Consider the following 16,615-nt stretch of genomic DNA (forward strand, 5'->3'; position numbering starts at 1 on the left):
TTTATTTTTCTAGGACGTTACAAGGCTTAGAACTTTAGCAGCAATTTCTCACATTTTCAAGAAAATTTCAAAATGCTATTTTTACAGGGGCCAGTTCAGTTGTGAAGTGGCTTTGAGGTCCTTAGATATTCGAAACCGCCAATAAGTCACCCCATTTTAAAAACTGCACCCCTCAAAGTATTCAAAACAGCATTTAGAAAGTTTCTTAACCCTTTAGACATTGCGCAGGAATTAAGGCAAAGTAGAGGTGAAATTTACAAAGTTCATTATTTTTTTCCAGAAATTTATTTTGAATCCATTTTTTTTGTACCACAGAAGGTTTTACCCAAGAAATGCAACTCAATATTTATTGCCCAGGTTCTGCAGTTTTAGGAAATATCCCACATGTGGCCGTAGCGTGCTACTGGACTGAAGCACCGGCCTCAGAAGCAAAGGAGCACCTAGTGGATTTTGGGCCTCCTTTTTATTAGAATATATTTTAGGCACCATGTCAGCTTTGAACAGGTCTAGTGGAACTAAAACAGTGGAAACCCCCCAAAAGTGACCCCATTTGGGAAACTACACCCCTCGAAGAATTTATCTAGGGGTGTAGCAAGCATTTTGACCGGCCAGTTTTTTTGCAAAAATTTTTGGAACTAGGCCATGAAAATGAAAATCTACATTTTTTCAAATAAAATGTAGGTTTAGCTAATTTTTTTTCATTTCCAAAAGAACTAAAGTAGAAAAAGCACCACAGCATTTGTAGAGCAATTTCTCCCGAGTAAAACAGTACCCCACATGTGGTAATAAACGGTTGTTTGGACACACGGCAGGGCTTAGAATGGAAAGTGCGCCATTTGGCTCTTGGAGCTCAAATTTAGCAGAAATGGTTTGCGGAGGCCATGTCACATTTGCAAAGCCCCTGAGGTGACAAAACAGTGAAAACCCCCAACAAGTGACCCCATTTTGGAAACTATACCCCTCGAGGAATTTATATAGGGGTGTAGCAAGCATTTTGACCGGCCAGTTTTTTTGCAAAAATTTTTGGAACTAGGTCATGAAAATGATAATCTACATTTTTTCAAATTAAAGCTAATTTTTTTTCATTTCCAAGAGAACTAAAGTAGAAAAAGCACCACAACATTTGTAGAGCAATTTCTCCCGAGTAAAACAATACCCCACATGTGGTAATAAACAGTTGTTTGGACACACGGCAGGGCTTAGAAGGGAAAGAGCGCCATTTGGCTCTTGGAGCTCAAATTTAGCAGGAATGGTTTGCGGAGGCCATGTCGCATTTGCAAAGCCCCAGAGGTGACAAAACAGTGGAAACCCCCAACAAGTGACCCCATTTTAGAAACTATACCCTTTGAGGAAATTATCTAGGGTATAGTGAGCATTTTGACCCCACAGGTTTTTTGCAGAAATTTTTGCAAGTAGGCTGTGAAAATGAAAATCTACATTTTTTCAAATAAAATGTAGGTTTAGCTAATTTTTTTTCATTTCCACAAGGACTAAAGGAGAAAAAGCACCATAAAATTTGTAAAGAAATTTCTCCCGAGTAAAACAATACCCCACATGTGGTAATAAACGGCTGTTTGGACACACGGCGAGGCTGAGAAGGGAAAGTGCGCCATTTGGCTTTTGGAACTCAAATTTAGCAGGAATGGTTTGCGGAGGCCATGTCACATTTGCAAAGCTCCTGAGGGGACAAAACAGTGGAAACCCCCAACAAGTGACCCCATTTTGGAAACTACACCCCATGAGGGAATTATCTAGGGGTAGAGTGAGCAGTTTTACCCCACAGGTTTTTTACAGAACTTATTGTAACTAGGCCGTAAAAATGAAAATCTACATTTTTTCAAAGAAAATGTAGGTTTAGGTATTTTTTTTTCATTTCCACAAGGACTGAAGGAGAAAAAGCACCACAACATTTGTAAAGCAACTTCTCCCGAGTAAAATAATACCCCACATGTGGTCACAAACATCTGTTTGGACACACGGTAGGGCTCAGAATGGAAGGAGCACCATTTGGATTTTGGAATGGTTTCTGGGTGTCATGTCATATTTGCTGAGCCCCTGTAGTACTAGTACAGTGGAAACACCCCAAAAGTGACACCATTTGGGAAACTGCACCCCCTGAGGAATCATCTAGGGGTATAGTGAAAATTTTGATCCCAAAGGTTTTTTGCTGAATTAATTAGAATTAAGCCATGAAAATGAAAAATATTTTTTTTTTCCAACAAGATGTAGTTTTAGATACACATTTTTCATTTTTACAAGGAATAGAGAAGAAAAAGCACCCCAACATTTGTAAAGTAATTTCTCCCGAGTACGGTAACACCCCATATGTGGTTATAATCGACTGTTTACATATATGGGAGCATTCAGAAGAAAAGGAGCGGTATTTATCTTTTGGAGCGTAGATTTTGCTGGAATTGGTTGCGGATGCCATGTTGCATTTGCAAAACCCCTGATGTACCAAACAAAAGTGACCCCGTTTTAGAAACTACACCCCTAAAGGCATTTATCAAGGGATGTAGTGACAATTTAGACTCCACAGGTGTTTTTCAGAAATGAATACGCAGTGGATGGTGCAAAGTGAAAATTGAAATTTCTCCACTGATCTGCCCATTCACCGCACAAGATGTTGTGCCCCTAGAGAATCTTACCACATAAATTGTTAAGCGGGTTCTCCCGGGCATGGTAATGCCTTACTTGTGGCCATAAATTGCTGTTTGGGCACACTGTAGGGCTAAGAAGGGAAAGACCGCCATTTTGAGCATGGATTTTGCTTGGTAACAGTTCTGTTTGGGGTTTTGCTGGTATTTCAGCTTATAATGTGGGGGCATATGTAATCTGTGCGGAGTATATCAGGGCATAATAGGAGGGTATAATCATGGGGTAAATAATACAATTATCCATAGATGTGTGTTACGCTGTGAAGCGATCCGTTATGCGCAGGCCGGCGTCACACTGATAAACGGTTTTCTTTCTTATCCCTCCTTTGTAACGCTCTGCACCTTTTGGGGACTTTTTCTCCTTCGTAGTTTGGGAAATATTACTGGGAAAGTTTTGCGCTGATATAATACGGGCGCCCTCGCTTCCAGCGGATGTGCTATGTCCCTGCCCTTTCCTAGTTCCTAAATACTAGGGCCCTGAAACTGAAGGAATGTTCCCCTCCGGCCTGCGCATTGAGATGTTTTTTCATCACCGCATTACTAGTGCCGTAACTTTTTTATTTTTCAGTTGATTGAGCGGTGTGCGGGCTTGTTTTTTGCGAGACGGGCTGTAGATTTTATTGGTACCATTTTAGAACACATACGACTTTTTGATCACTTTTTATTTCATTTTTTGGTAAAGGAAATTACCAAAAACAAGCAATTCTGGAATAGTTTTTTATTGTTTTTTTTTCTCTGCATCCACAGTGCGCCCTAGATTACATGTTAGCTTTATTCTGTGGGTCGATACGATTACGGCGATACCAAATTTATATAGTTTTTTTTATGTATTGCGGCTTTTGCACAATAAAATCACTTTTTTTATAAAATCATTTGTTTTCTCTGTCGACATATTCTAAGACCCATAACTTTATTATTTTTGCGTGCACAAAGCGGTGTCAGGGATTATTTTTTGCGGCACGGATTGGCGTTTTTTATTAGTACTATTTTGGAGTAAATGTGACTTTTTGATCACTTTTTATAGCATTTTTTGGAAGGAGATGTGACCTAAAAACAAAGATTCTGGCGCTGTTTTTCATGTTTTTTTTTTACCGCGTTCACCGTGCGGGATAAATTACATAATAGTTTTGTAGTTTGGGTCGTTACGGACGCGGCGATACCAATTATGTATAGTTTTTTTTATTTTTACGGTTTTTCCCATAATAAAATACTTACTATGGGAAAAAAGTCAGTTTAGCTTTATTTTTATTTGAAATGTGTGTGTTTTTATTGTTTTACCACATTTTTATTTACTTTTTTTTACTTTTTTTACTTGTCCCACTAGGGGACATGAGGGCCTGATGCCCCGATCGCTACTCTAATACACTGCACTACATACGTAGTGCAGTGTATTAGCGCTGTCAGTTATTCACTGACAGCAAGCCTATGAGGACTCGCCGCAGGCGGGTCCTCATCGGCTCCCGTACAAGGCAGACTCGGACGCCATTTTCTGGCGTCCGATTGCCACAGCAACCCAGCGATTGCATCACTGGGTTGCCGATCGGGTGAAAACCTATCAGATGCTGCGCTCTATTGAGCGCAGCATCTGAGTGGTTAATCTGCCGGATCGGAGAGTAGCTCCGGTCCTGGCAGTTACAGGAGGGTGCCAGCTGTATAATACAGCTGTCACCCCGCGGTGATGGTGCCGGCTCTGCTTCTGAGCCCGCACCATCACTGCGCCGTATATATACGGCGCTTTGCGGGAACCACCTCCCGACAGCGCCGTATATATACGGCGTATGTCGGGAAGGGGTTAAGTAATATTTCCTGGTTATAAATATGCAAGTTACAAGCAAGGTATGTTTATGTTATAGCCAGAGCAAAGTGGTCATAAAGGGACAGTAATCAGTGGCGTAACTACCGCTATAGCAGCCGTAGCGGCTGCTACGGGGCCCGCGGCAGCTAGCAGCTACGGGGCCCGCTAGCAGCCGCTATGGTTGCTACAGCGGGACGCCACTGAACACTACGGCAGAGCAGGGAGGTATCTCCCCGCTCTGCCATTAAACAAAAGACATGTATCCCCTATCCACAGGATAAGGGATACATGTGTGATCGCTGGCATTGATAGGGTGAAAGTCCCCCGATGTTCTCCATCACAAACCTCGGACTTCCGGGGTCTGTGTCGGCAGCTCCGTAGAAATGAATGGAGCGCTGGTAGCGCTTGTGCGCATGCGTGACCAGCGCTCCTTTCATTTTTATTGAGCTGCGCAGACGCCGGAAGTCAGAGGTTAGTCATTGAGAACTTGGGGGACTTTTGGTCCCCCGTTCTCCCTATCGCTGCCAGCGATCACACATGTATCCCTTATCCTGTGGATAGGGGATACATGTCTTTTGTCTTCTCACACTGTAGGTCGAATTTTTTTGGGGGGTTGGGGACGCTGTATGGCGTTCCCTGCAGGGGGGGCTGTATAGCGTCCCCTACAGGGGGGGCTGTATGGCGTTCCCTACAGGGGGGCTGTATGGCGCTATCCACAGGAAGGGGCTGTATGGCATTCCCTACAGGGGGGCTGTATGGCGTTCCCTACAGGGGGGAGCTGTATGGCGTTCCCTACAGACCCCCCCTGTAGGGAACGCCATACAGACCCCCTGTAGATAGCGCCATACAGCCCCCTCTGTAGATAACGCCATACAGCCCCCTGTAGATAGCACCATACAGCCCCCCTGTAGATAGCGCCATACAGCCCCCTCTGTAGATAGCGCAATACAGCCCCCTCTGTAGATGGTGCCATACAGCCCCCTCTGTAGATGGCGCCATACAGCCCCCCTGTAGATAACGCCATACAGCCCCCTTTGTAGATATCTACAGAGGGGGCTGTATGGCGCTATCTACAGAGGGGGCTGTATGGCGCTATCTACAGAGGGGGCTGTATTGCGCTATCTACAGAGGGGGCTGTATGGCACTATCTACAGAGGGGGCTGTATGGCGCTATCTACAGAGGGGGCTGTTTGGCGCTATCTACAGAGGGGGCTGTATGGCGTTATCTACAGGGGGCTGTAAAAAAGGCACTATCTACAAGGGGGGGGGGGTTGTGTGACACCCAGGGGAGGGGGGCCCCAGTCAAAAGTTTGCTATGGGGCCCAGTCTTTCCTAGTTACGCCCCTGGCAGTAATCACCTTATTTAATGAACTGATTTGCATGGACTTTGGGATTTTTTCCACTTACTTTACAATACCCCCTTAAATAGTTGTGCCTAAGGTACTCGGACTGTTGACAGAGTACCGCTGAGGGTGTCCATGCGCGAAAGGTAGCGGTGCCTCCGCAACAACCGGCGTAAGTGTAGCAGGTTTAGGAGGGCGTCCTCCACAAAGGAATCTGGTGCAACCCGGGGACGTAGGTAAATACAGACATCGGGATAAGCCGTGTGGTAGAGGGTGGCGTCTCTGTGACCGTGGCAGCACTATAGAAGGTGGGACCTGTGTGTCCACAGATTCCTTTGACACAAACGGGCATGGTGGGAACTCCCGCGGAGGTTGAGTTACCGACCTCGGTTATTGACCGCTTTGCCGAAACTTATACACAGCTTATTAATAAAGAAGTTAATTGGTTGTTAGTCTGCCTACAGTGTATCATCAATAAATCCACGTTACCTGCAGACCACTGCCACAGATAGAATATTTAATTTAATTTTGTCATTAGAGTCCACATTTGGGATCCTCTCTATGAATCATAGTAGAGAGCGTCTTTAACCCTTTCAAGACCAAGCTCATTTTGGCCTTCAGGACCAGCCCCATTTTTTCAAATCTGACATGTGTCACTTTATGTGGTAATAACTCTGGAATGCTTTTGCCTATCCAAGCGATTCTGAGATTGTTTTCTCGTGACATATTGTACTTTATATTAGTGGGAAAATTTGGTCAATAAACTTAGAGAAATTTTATATTTGCATAATTTTTTTGAACATTATTTTATTTTTCTAGGACGTTACAAGGCTTAGTACTTTACCAGCAATTTCTCACATTTTCAAGAAAATTTAAAAAGGCGATTTTTACAGGGACCAGTTCAGTTCTAAAGCGGCTTTGAGGGCCTTATGTACTAGATAGACCCCATAAATCACCCCATATTAAAAACTGCACCCCTCAAAGTATTCAAAACAGCATTCAGAAAGTTTCTTAACCCTTTAGGCGTTTCACAGGAATTAAAGCAATGTAGAGGGGAAATTGCCAAATTATTATTTTTTTTGCTGCAATTCATTTGTAATACATTTTTTTCTGTAACACAGAAGGTTTTACCAGAGAAACGCAACACAATATTTATTGCCCAGATTCTGCAGTTTTTAGAAATATCCCACATGTGGCCCTAGTGTGATAATGGACTGAAATACCGGCCTCAGAAGCAAAGGAGCACCTAGTGGATTTTGTGGCCTCCTTTTTTTAGAATATATTTTAGGCACCATGTCGGGTTTGAATAGGTCTTGTAGTGCCAAAACAGTGGAAATCCCCCAAAAGTGACACGGTTTTGGAAACTGCACCCCTCAAGGAATTTATCTAGGGTATAGTTAGCATCTTGACCACACAGGTCTTCTGCTATATTTATTGGAGTTTGCCTGGGAAAGTGAAAATCGACTTTTTTTCTGAAAAAATAGAAAAAATTTTTTTTTTTGCAAGGAATAAAGAATAAAAAGTACCCCAAAACTTGTAAAGCTACTTCTCCCGATTACAGCAATACCCCATATGTGGTACTAAACTGCTGTTTGGACCCACGGCAGAGCTCAGAAGGGAAGGAGCGCCATTTGGATTTTGAAGCGCAGATTTTGCTGGATTGGTTTTCAGTGCCATGTCGCGTTTGCAACGCCCTGGAGGGAGCAAAATGGTGGAAACCCCCCAAAAGTAACCCCATTTTGTAGACTACACCCCTCAAGGAATTATTCTAGGGGTATAGTTAGCATTTTGACACCACAGTTTTTTTGCTGAATTTAGTGGAATTAGGCAGTGAAAATGAAAATCTACTTTTTTCTGAAAAAACATTGAAGTGTTTAATTCTTACAATGAATAAAGGAGAAAAATCACCCCAAAATTTGTAAAGCAATTTGTCCTGATTACAGCAATATGCCATATGTGGTAATAAACTGCTGTTTGGACCCACGGCAAGACTCAGAAGGGAAGGAACAATATTTTGCTTTTGGAGCTCAAATTTAGCTGGAATGGTTTTCGGGTGTCATTTCGCATTTGCAAAGCCCCTGTGGTACCAAAACAGTGGAAACCTGCCAAAAGTCCCTTTAGGGGACTGGAACGAGCTATCATTAGGTCGCTGGTACAATACACTGCAGTACTAATGTATTGCAGTATAATATCATTTTTACAGGCTCCTGTAACAGCGCGATCGCTGTTCCTGTCCATTAGTCCCGGGTGTCAGCTGTAATACACAGCGGACACCTGCAGAACATGGAGCGGGCGCAGCGCATGACCCTGCTCCATATATAACCCCCCACACCAAGACATGCTATTAAGTCGTGGTGCGCGAAGGCGTTAATGCGCAGCGGATGATGCAAAGTGAAAATTACAATTTTCCACTGATATGCCATTTTAATGCACAATATGTTGTGCCCAGTTTGTGCCACTGAAGACAAATACCTCATACAATGTTGAGCGGGTTCTCCCAGATATAAAATATCATATATGTGGACGTAAACTGGTGTTTGGGCACGCTGTGGGGCTCAGAAGGGAGGGAGCGTCATTTGGCTTTTGGAGCGGCGAGTTTGCTTGGTAACTGTTCTGTTCTGTGGTGGTATGTGTAAATTTGGCAGAGTACAACAGGACATAATAAGAGGGTATAATAATTCGGTAAATAAATAATAATCCGCAGATATGTGGCCAATGTCGAACTGATAAATGCCGCCCGATCTTATCAGCTTTTGGACACTGCACAATATCTGTCGCTATATTCTGAGAGCCAGAACTTTTTTTTTTTCTTCACCGGAGCCGTGCGAGGACTTATTTGTTGCGGGACAATCTGTAGTTTTCATTGGTACCATTTTAGGGTACATGTGATTTGTTTATCACTTTTTATTAGATTTTTTTGGCAAGCAAAGTGACAAAAAAACAAATTCTGACAATGCTTTTTGTCTTTTTTTTTTACACTTTTCATCGTGCGCTATAAATGACATTTCACTTTATTCTGCGGGTCGATACGATTACGGCGATACCAGATGTATATAGTTTTTTTTATGTTTTGTGGCATTTGCGCAATAAAATCACTTTTCGATAAAATTATTTATTTTTTGTGTCACCATATTCTGAGAGCCATAACTTTTTTATTTTTCAGTCAAAAAAACTGTGTAAGGGCTTTTGCGGGACGGGTTGTAGTTTTTATTGGTACTATTTTACAGTACATGCGACTTTTTGATCACTTTCTATTCTATATTTTTGGAGGGTTGATGACCAAAAAAATAGTGATTCTAACATTGTATTTTTTTTTTTTGCGCTGTTCACCGTGTGGGAAAAATAATATTATAGTTTTATAGTTTGGGTCGTTGTGAACGCGGTTATACCAAATATGTGTACTTTTTTTAACATTTTCATTTTTTTCCTATAATAAAAGACTTATTATAGGAAATAAAGCATTTTTTGTTTTTGTAACTTTTATAACTTGTTTTTACACTTTTATGAAACATTTTTATTACTTTATTTTTTACTTTTTACTTGTTTTACTTGAAGACTGGCAGCACTGATCGCTGCTATAATACCTTACACTACCTAGGTAGTGTAACGTATTATAAACTGTCAGTGTGACGCTGAGAGTCACACTGACAGGAAGCTTATGAGGACCGGCCTCCGGCTGGTTCTCATAGGCCACTGTGCATGGCAGACTCGGGGGCAGTTGTATGGCCTCCGATTCTGCCTTATAACCGACTGCAGCACTCGCAATCGGTCCCCGGGAAAGTTTGTTGTAGCTACAATCTTTCCAGTTTGTTGTAGTAACAAACTTTCCAGTTCGTTGCTACAACAAACTTTCACTGCGATCACATGACCGGGACCTGAACGAATTAGGTCTCGGTCATGTCTCCGGGACCAGTGGCAGGGGTTAACAGTGCGAACCAGGTGTCAGCGTTACTCTGAGACACCTGGATCGCGCTATTAACACCCACCGTGAATTCACGTCGGCGCTGCACAGAGCCCAGCAAATGCCGACGTGAATTTACTGTGGGCGGTCGGGAAGTGGTTAAGGGCATCTCTCGCTCTTCAGACACAGCTCATCCATGTATTGTAAGCCATTTATTTGAACAATCCCCAGCGATCACAGTTGATTGGCAACGATTTCTGAAGTCAGACCCCAGCTGATCACTGAACCGGCTTTATTTAAAAACGAGTTTGTCAAGATAAAACAAAAAGCAGAGATAAATGAATGTCATTGTAATATATCAGTCAATAGAACATACAGTATATGCGGGGTTATTGTAAGGTTTGAAGATTTAATCCGTTAAAGACCAGGCCAATTTATGTTTTTTCATTTTCGGTTTTTTCCTCCCCGCCTTCCAAAAGCCATAATTTTTTTTATGTCTTCGTCGACATGGCCATATAAGTGCTTGTTTTTTGCGGGACATGTTGTCGTTTTTCATGGCACTATTTATTGTACCACATAATGTACTGGGAAGCTGAATTATTTGTGGGGTGAAATGGGCAAAACACAGCGATTACGACATTTTGTGGGGGGGTTTGTTTTTGTGACGTCCATCACGCGGTAAAAACTACATGTTCACCTTATTCTACAAGTTGATGAGATTATGGTAATACTAAATTTATATGTTTTGTTTTATGTTTTAGCACTTTTAAAAAAATAAAGCTATTTGCTAAAAAAAAAAATTTCTGTCGCCATTTTCTGAGAGCCATAACTTTTTTATTTTTCCATCAATTTAGCGGTGTGCAGGCTTAAATTTTTTGCGGCGAGCTGTAGTTTTAACCTATACCATTTTGGGGTACGTGTAACTTTTTGATCACTTTTTATTCCTTTTTTTTTGGAGAGCTAAGGTGACAAAAAAAATGCAATTTGCATGTTTTATATATTTTTTATGCCGTTCACCGAGCAGGTTAAACAATGTTATATTGTGATAGTTCTGACTTTTACAGATGCGGCGATACCAGTTATGTTAATTTTTTTTTTTCAACATTGCTTTAGGTAAAAAATGGGAGAAGAGGACTTTTTTTAACTTTAAATATTTTTTTTTGGAACATTATAAGAAAGTTTATTTAACAGTTTTTCCCCTTTTTCTTTTATTAGTGCCCTAGGGGACTTGAACCAACGATAGTTGGATCGCTTGCATGATATACTGCAATACTAACGTATTGTAGTATAACCTGATACTGACAGTCTCCTTTGAAGCCCTGGCTTCAATGGAGTACAAAGATGTCAGAACTGGGCGCCTTCATTAATCCTCAAGGCTGCCAAGACAACCATCATCACCGGCGATCCCATGGTGAAGGGGGGATGCGATGGAGTTTTTGAGTGGCGCCCCCCTGATCCTAACAATTTAAATGCCTCGGTCGTGATTGACCGCAGCATTTAAGGTGTTAAACGGGCGGAATCAAAGTGATCTTTGATTCCGCCCGTTGCAGTGAGGTGTTGGCTATATAACACAGTTGTTACCCGCTGAATATGGAGTGAGCTTAGCCCGTAAGCCTGCTCCATACATCCCCTTAACGGCTGCCATGTACATGTGCGTGGTATGTCGTTAAGGTGTTAAGATTTAGAGTAAAAAATAAATTTTTAATGAAATTATGTTTGGGTATACTTAGAGAGGAGATTTTTTTTTTAATAGAGAGGAGTTTATCACCTTAGATGAAAATGTTAATTTTCATGACAACCCTTTTCTGATATGCAACTTAAAATAAAATAAAAATGTAATATGTCTTAAATTTAGTGGGCCAGATTTACTTAAAGAGGCTCTGTCACCAGATTTTGCAACCCCTATCTGCTATTGCAGCAGATAGGCGCCCGCAATGTAGATTACAGTAACGTTTTTATTTTTAAAAAACAAGCATTTTTGGCCAAGTTATGACCATTTTTGTATTTATGCAAATGAGGCTTGCAAAAGTACAACTGGGCGTGTTGAAAAGTAAAAGTACAACTGGGCGTGTATTATGTGCGTACATCGGGGCGTGTTTACTACTTTTACTAGCTGGGCGTTGTGTATAGAAGTATCATCCACTTCTCTTCAGAACGCCCAGCTTCTGGCAGTGCAGACACAGCCGTGTTCTCGAGAGATCACGCTGTGACGTCACTTCCTGCCCCAGGTCCTGCATCGTGTCACACATCGGCACCAGAGGCTACAGTTGATTCTGCAGCAGCATCAGCGTTTGCTGGTAAGTAGCTACATCGACTTACCTGCAAACGCTGATGCTGCTGCAGAATCATCTGTAGCCTCTGGTGCCGATGTGTCCTCGCTCATCTGACACGATGCAGGACCTGTGAGTGACGTCACAGATCTGCACTGCCAGAAGCTGGGCGTTCTGAAGAGAAGTGGATGATACTTCTATACACAACGCCCAGCTAGTAAAAGTAGTAAACACGCCCCGATGTACGTACATAATACACGCCCAGTTGTAATTTTACTTTTCAACACGCCCAGTTATACTTTTGCAAGCCTCATTTGCATAAATACAAAAATGGCCATAACTTGGCCAAAAATGCTCGTTTTTTAAAAATAAAAACGTTACTGTAATCTACATTGCAGCGTCGATCTCATGCAATAGCAGATAGGGGTTGCAAAATCTGGTGACAGAGCCTCTTTAAACTGAAGCCTGCTGAAGTAAGATGCTACAAATTTATTAAGAGGTGAACTTCTCTTAATAAATTTGCCCCACCTTTGTCTATCCATGCTCTCCAAAGGGAAATATACTGTTATGGAATTGCAAGTTGAGCAATTCCCCAAAGGCTGCTGGAGACTGCCGGGAGAGAGCATTCAAATAAGACCGCAACCTCAAATCCATTACAACTCTGATCGACAGAGTTTAAGCCTACTCTCAGGTTTTCGCCAGAACTGACCGCAAGGTGGGATGGTTTTTGCTACATAGAACCCAGGTTGTCTTAGCAGAATTCAGTGTTGGATAAGAGGTGCAATGCAGGCAAACCTGAACAGGAACCAGCCAGCCAGAGGGTAAACAGAAAGTCCAAAACAGAGTAAGTGGAAATCAGGTACAGCAGAGGCCAAAACCAGCCGGGAGCAGATAATCAAAATGGGCAAACAAGGGGTTAACAAGAGTCAAGCTGAAGTCAGTTTCCAAGAAGTCTAGAAGTACAGGGAGTGTCAGAGTTTGATCAGAACACCAGAAGACTAGGAAAATCACAAGCAAAGACCAGGTTGAGGAAGCAGGTATAAAACCCCACACCTAATTGGCGTAAAGACAGAGAAAAGAAATAGGCTCAAGGTAAGACAGAACTGCCCAAAAGCTAGAACAGTAGTCATGGTGATCGTAAGAGCAGGTATAAATTCCTGCCATAATGTACTCTGATTTCTAAAGGGAAATTTATAGTAAAATTGTCGGGCCGTGGGTGACCCCGTCCCTTTCCTGTAAGCCTCTACGCACTTTTTGAAAAGTGACGAAAGTGGTGTTAAAGGGTAAGAAGTCTCAAATATTTGCACAAAACATGCGGGTGCCAAAATGTGAAACTTTTTTCCACTACTACAGTGGTTAAACCTCTTAATAAATTCCCCAATGTGTTTATCTTGCATAAGGCTATAATAAGGATATAATGGGAATTTTCCATGCTAATCAACATATTTCCTGCAAAGTCTCTATTCACCCTAAGGGTATGTGCACACGATAGCAGGCATTTACGTCTGAAAAGACAGACTGTTTTCGGGAGAAAACAGCTGCCTCGTTTCAGTCGTAAATGCTCCTCCTCGAATTTTGCGAGGCTTCTCTGACAGCCGTAAATTTTGAGCTGCTCTTCATTGAGTTCAATGAAGAACGGCTCAAATTACGTCTGAAAGAAGTGTCCTGCACTTCTTTTAACGAGGCTGTATATTTATGCATCGTCGTTTGACAGCTGTCAAACGACGATGCGTAAATGACAGGTTGTCTGCACAGTACGTCGGAAAACCCATTCAAATGAATGGGCAGATGTTTGCCGACGTATTGTAGCCCTATTTTCAGACGTAAAACGAGGCATAATACGCCTCGTTTACGTCTGAAAATAGGTCGTGGAACCCAGCCTAAGAATCATCACTTCTCTTTGTGAGTGGGAGGAGGATCCCCATAATCTTAAGGGGTTAATTTATATTATGCCAGAGTATGGTCTGTGCATTTAAAGAGGCTCTGTCAGCATATTATAAGTGCCCTATCTCTTACATAATGAGATGGGAGCTGTAATGTAGATTACAGCTGTGTTTTTTATTTAGAAAAACAATCTATTTTCACCAAGTTATGAGCGATTTTAGCTTTATGCTAATGACTTTCTTAATGCCCAACTGGGCGTGTTTTTACTTTTGACCAAGTGGGCGTGAAAATAGATTGTCTTTCTAAATAAAAAACACTGCTGTAATCTACATTACAGCACCAATCTCATTATGTACAAGATAGGGCACTTATAATGTGGTGACAGGGCCTCTTTAACCCCTTCCCGCTCCTGGACGTACTATTAGGTCATGGCAGCTGTATAGTTCGCGCTCCATGACCTAATAGTACGTCTCGGGAATAACGGCCGTTTCAGCCGTCCTCCCGACACATACAGGAGCTGTGACAGCTGCTGTCTTGTTCAGCAGCTGTCACAGCTCCTACAGCGGGGACCGATCGCTGTGTCCCCGCTGATTAACCCCTTAAAAGCCGCGTTCTATAGAGATCGCGGCTTTTTAGGGGTTAAATTGCCATCGCCGGCCTGCTACGCGACAGCGGCCGGCGATGGTGGCTATGGCAACAGGACACCAAACAATCGCGTCCGGCTATGCCATAGACGGAAGCCTAGTGGGTCCTGACAACATCAGGACCCACTATGCTTGCTGTCAGTGAGTAGCTGACAGTTCTAATACACTGCACTACGCATGTAGTGCAGTGTATTAGAATAGCGATCAGGGCCTCCTGCCCTCATGTCCCCTAGTGGGACAAAGTAATAAAGTTAAAAAAAAGTTAAAAAAAGATGTGTAAAAATAAGAAAATAAAAGTTTTAAAAGTATTAAAAGTAAAAATCCCCCCTTTTCCCTTATCAGTCATTTATTATTAATAAAAATATATAAACAAACAAATAAACTATACATAATTGGTATTGCCGCGTCCGTAACGGCCTGAACTACAAAATTATTTCATTATTTATCCCGCACGGTGAACGCCGTAAAATAAAATAATAATAAACCGTACCACAATCACAATTGTTTGGTCACTTCACCTCCCAAAAAATGGAATAAAAAGAGATCAAAAAGTCGCATGTACCGAAAAATGGTACTGATCAAAACTACAGTTCGTTACGCAAAAAATAAGTCCTCGCACGGCTTTATTGATTGAAAAATAAAAAAGTTCTGGCTCTTAGAATAAGGTAACACAAAAAGTGAATGATTGTGTACAAAACGTATTTTATTGTGTAAATGCCATAAGACATAAAAAAAAAGTATAAACATCTGGTATCGCCGTAATCGTATCGCCCCGCAGAATAAAGTGAATATGTCATTTATAGCGCACGGTGAACGCTGTAAAAAAAAAAGAATAAAAAAACAATAGTAGAATTGCTGTTTTTTAGTCACCACGCCACCTAAAAATAGAATAAAAACTGATCAAAAAGCCGCATGCACCCCAAGAAAACTGCAATGGATTCCTCAAGGGGTCTAGTTTCCAAATTGGGGTCACTTTTGGGGGGTTCCCAATGTTTTGGCACCACAAGACCTCTTCAAACCGGACATGGTGCCTAATAAAAAAGAGGCCTCAAAATCCACTAGGTGCTCATTTGCTTCGGAGGCCGGAGCGTCAGTCCTTTACCGCACTAGGGCCACATGTGGGATATTTCTCAAAACTTCAGAATCTGGGAAATACGTATTAAGTTGCGTTTCTCTGATAAATCCTTTTGTGTTATAAAAAAAAATGGTATAAAGAGGATTTTCTGACAAAAAAAAAAAATGTACATATCACCTCTACTTTGCTCTAAATTTCTGTGAAACACCTAAAGGGTTCATAAACTTTCTAAATGCTGTTGTGAATACTTTGAGGGGTCTAGTTTCTAAAATGGGGTATTTGATAGGGGTTTCTAATATATGGGCCCCTCAAAGCAACTTCAGAACTGAACTGGAGCCTAAAAAAATAAATAGATTAGGCAATACTTCGCTTCTTACATTATACTGATAATGAGCCGTGCCCACCCCGAGATGGCCCCAGTTTTGACCGTTTGTATAAACGGAGACCCCTATTAGACCGTTCCAGTGCCCAGCTTTCCCAAGCATACACCCCCGAGAAGTGTTTTTCTATTGATGAGTCCCTGGTACATTTTAAAGGGAGGGTTCAATTCCGCGAGTACCTGCCGGGTAAGAGGGCAAGGTATGGCGTGAAGACGTATAAGCTGCGAGAGTGCATCAGGGTATACCTACAGGTTTAGGATATATGAAGGAAAGGCCACCCCCAAACCAGACTGCATCCTGGACTACAATAGGTACATGGGAGGGGTGGACTTGTCAGATCAAGCCCTAAAGCCCTACAGCGCCATGCGGTGTGGTATAAGAAGCTGGCCGTGCACATCATAAAGATGGCTTTGTACAATGCGTACGTGCTACGTCGATGTGCAGGCCAGACGGGAACTTTCCTGGAATTTCAAGAGGTGATTATCAAGAACCTAATCTTTAGGGACCAAGAAGGGGGGGCACCCAGTACTTCTGGAAGCGAGGCCACGCGCATCGTACCAGGGCAACACTTTCCAAGAGAAGTTCCCCAAACTGGCAAGAAGGGAAAAAGTCAAAAGAGGTGCAAAGTCTGCTATAAGAGGGCGATAAGGGATGACACAATATATC

This window comes from Rhinoderma darwinii, chromosome 1 (assembly GCF_050947455.1).
Source record: "Rhinoderma darwinii isolate aRhiDar2 chromosome 1, aRhiDar2.hap1, whole genome shotgun sequence".
Lineage (NCBI taxonomy): Eukaryota > Metazoa > Chordata > Amphibia > Anura > Rhinodermatidae > Rhinoderma > Rhinoderma darwinii.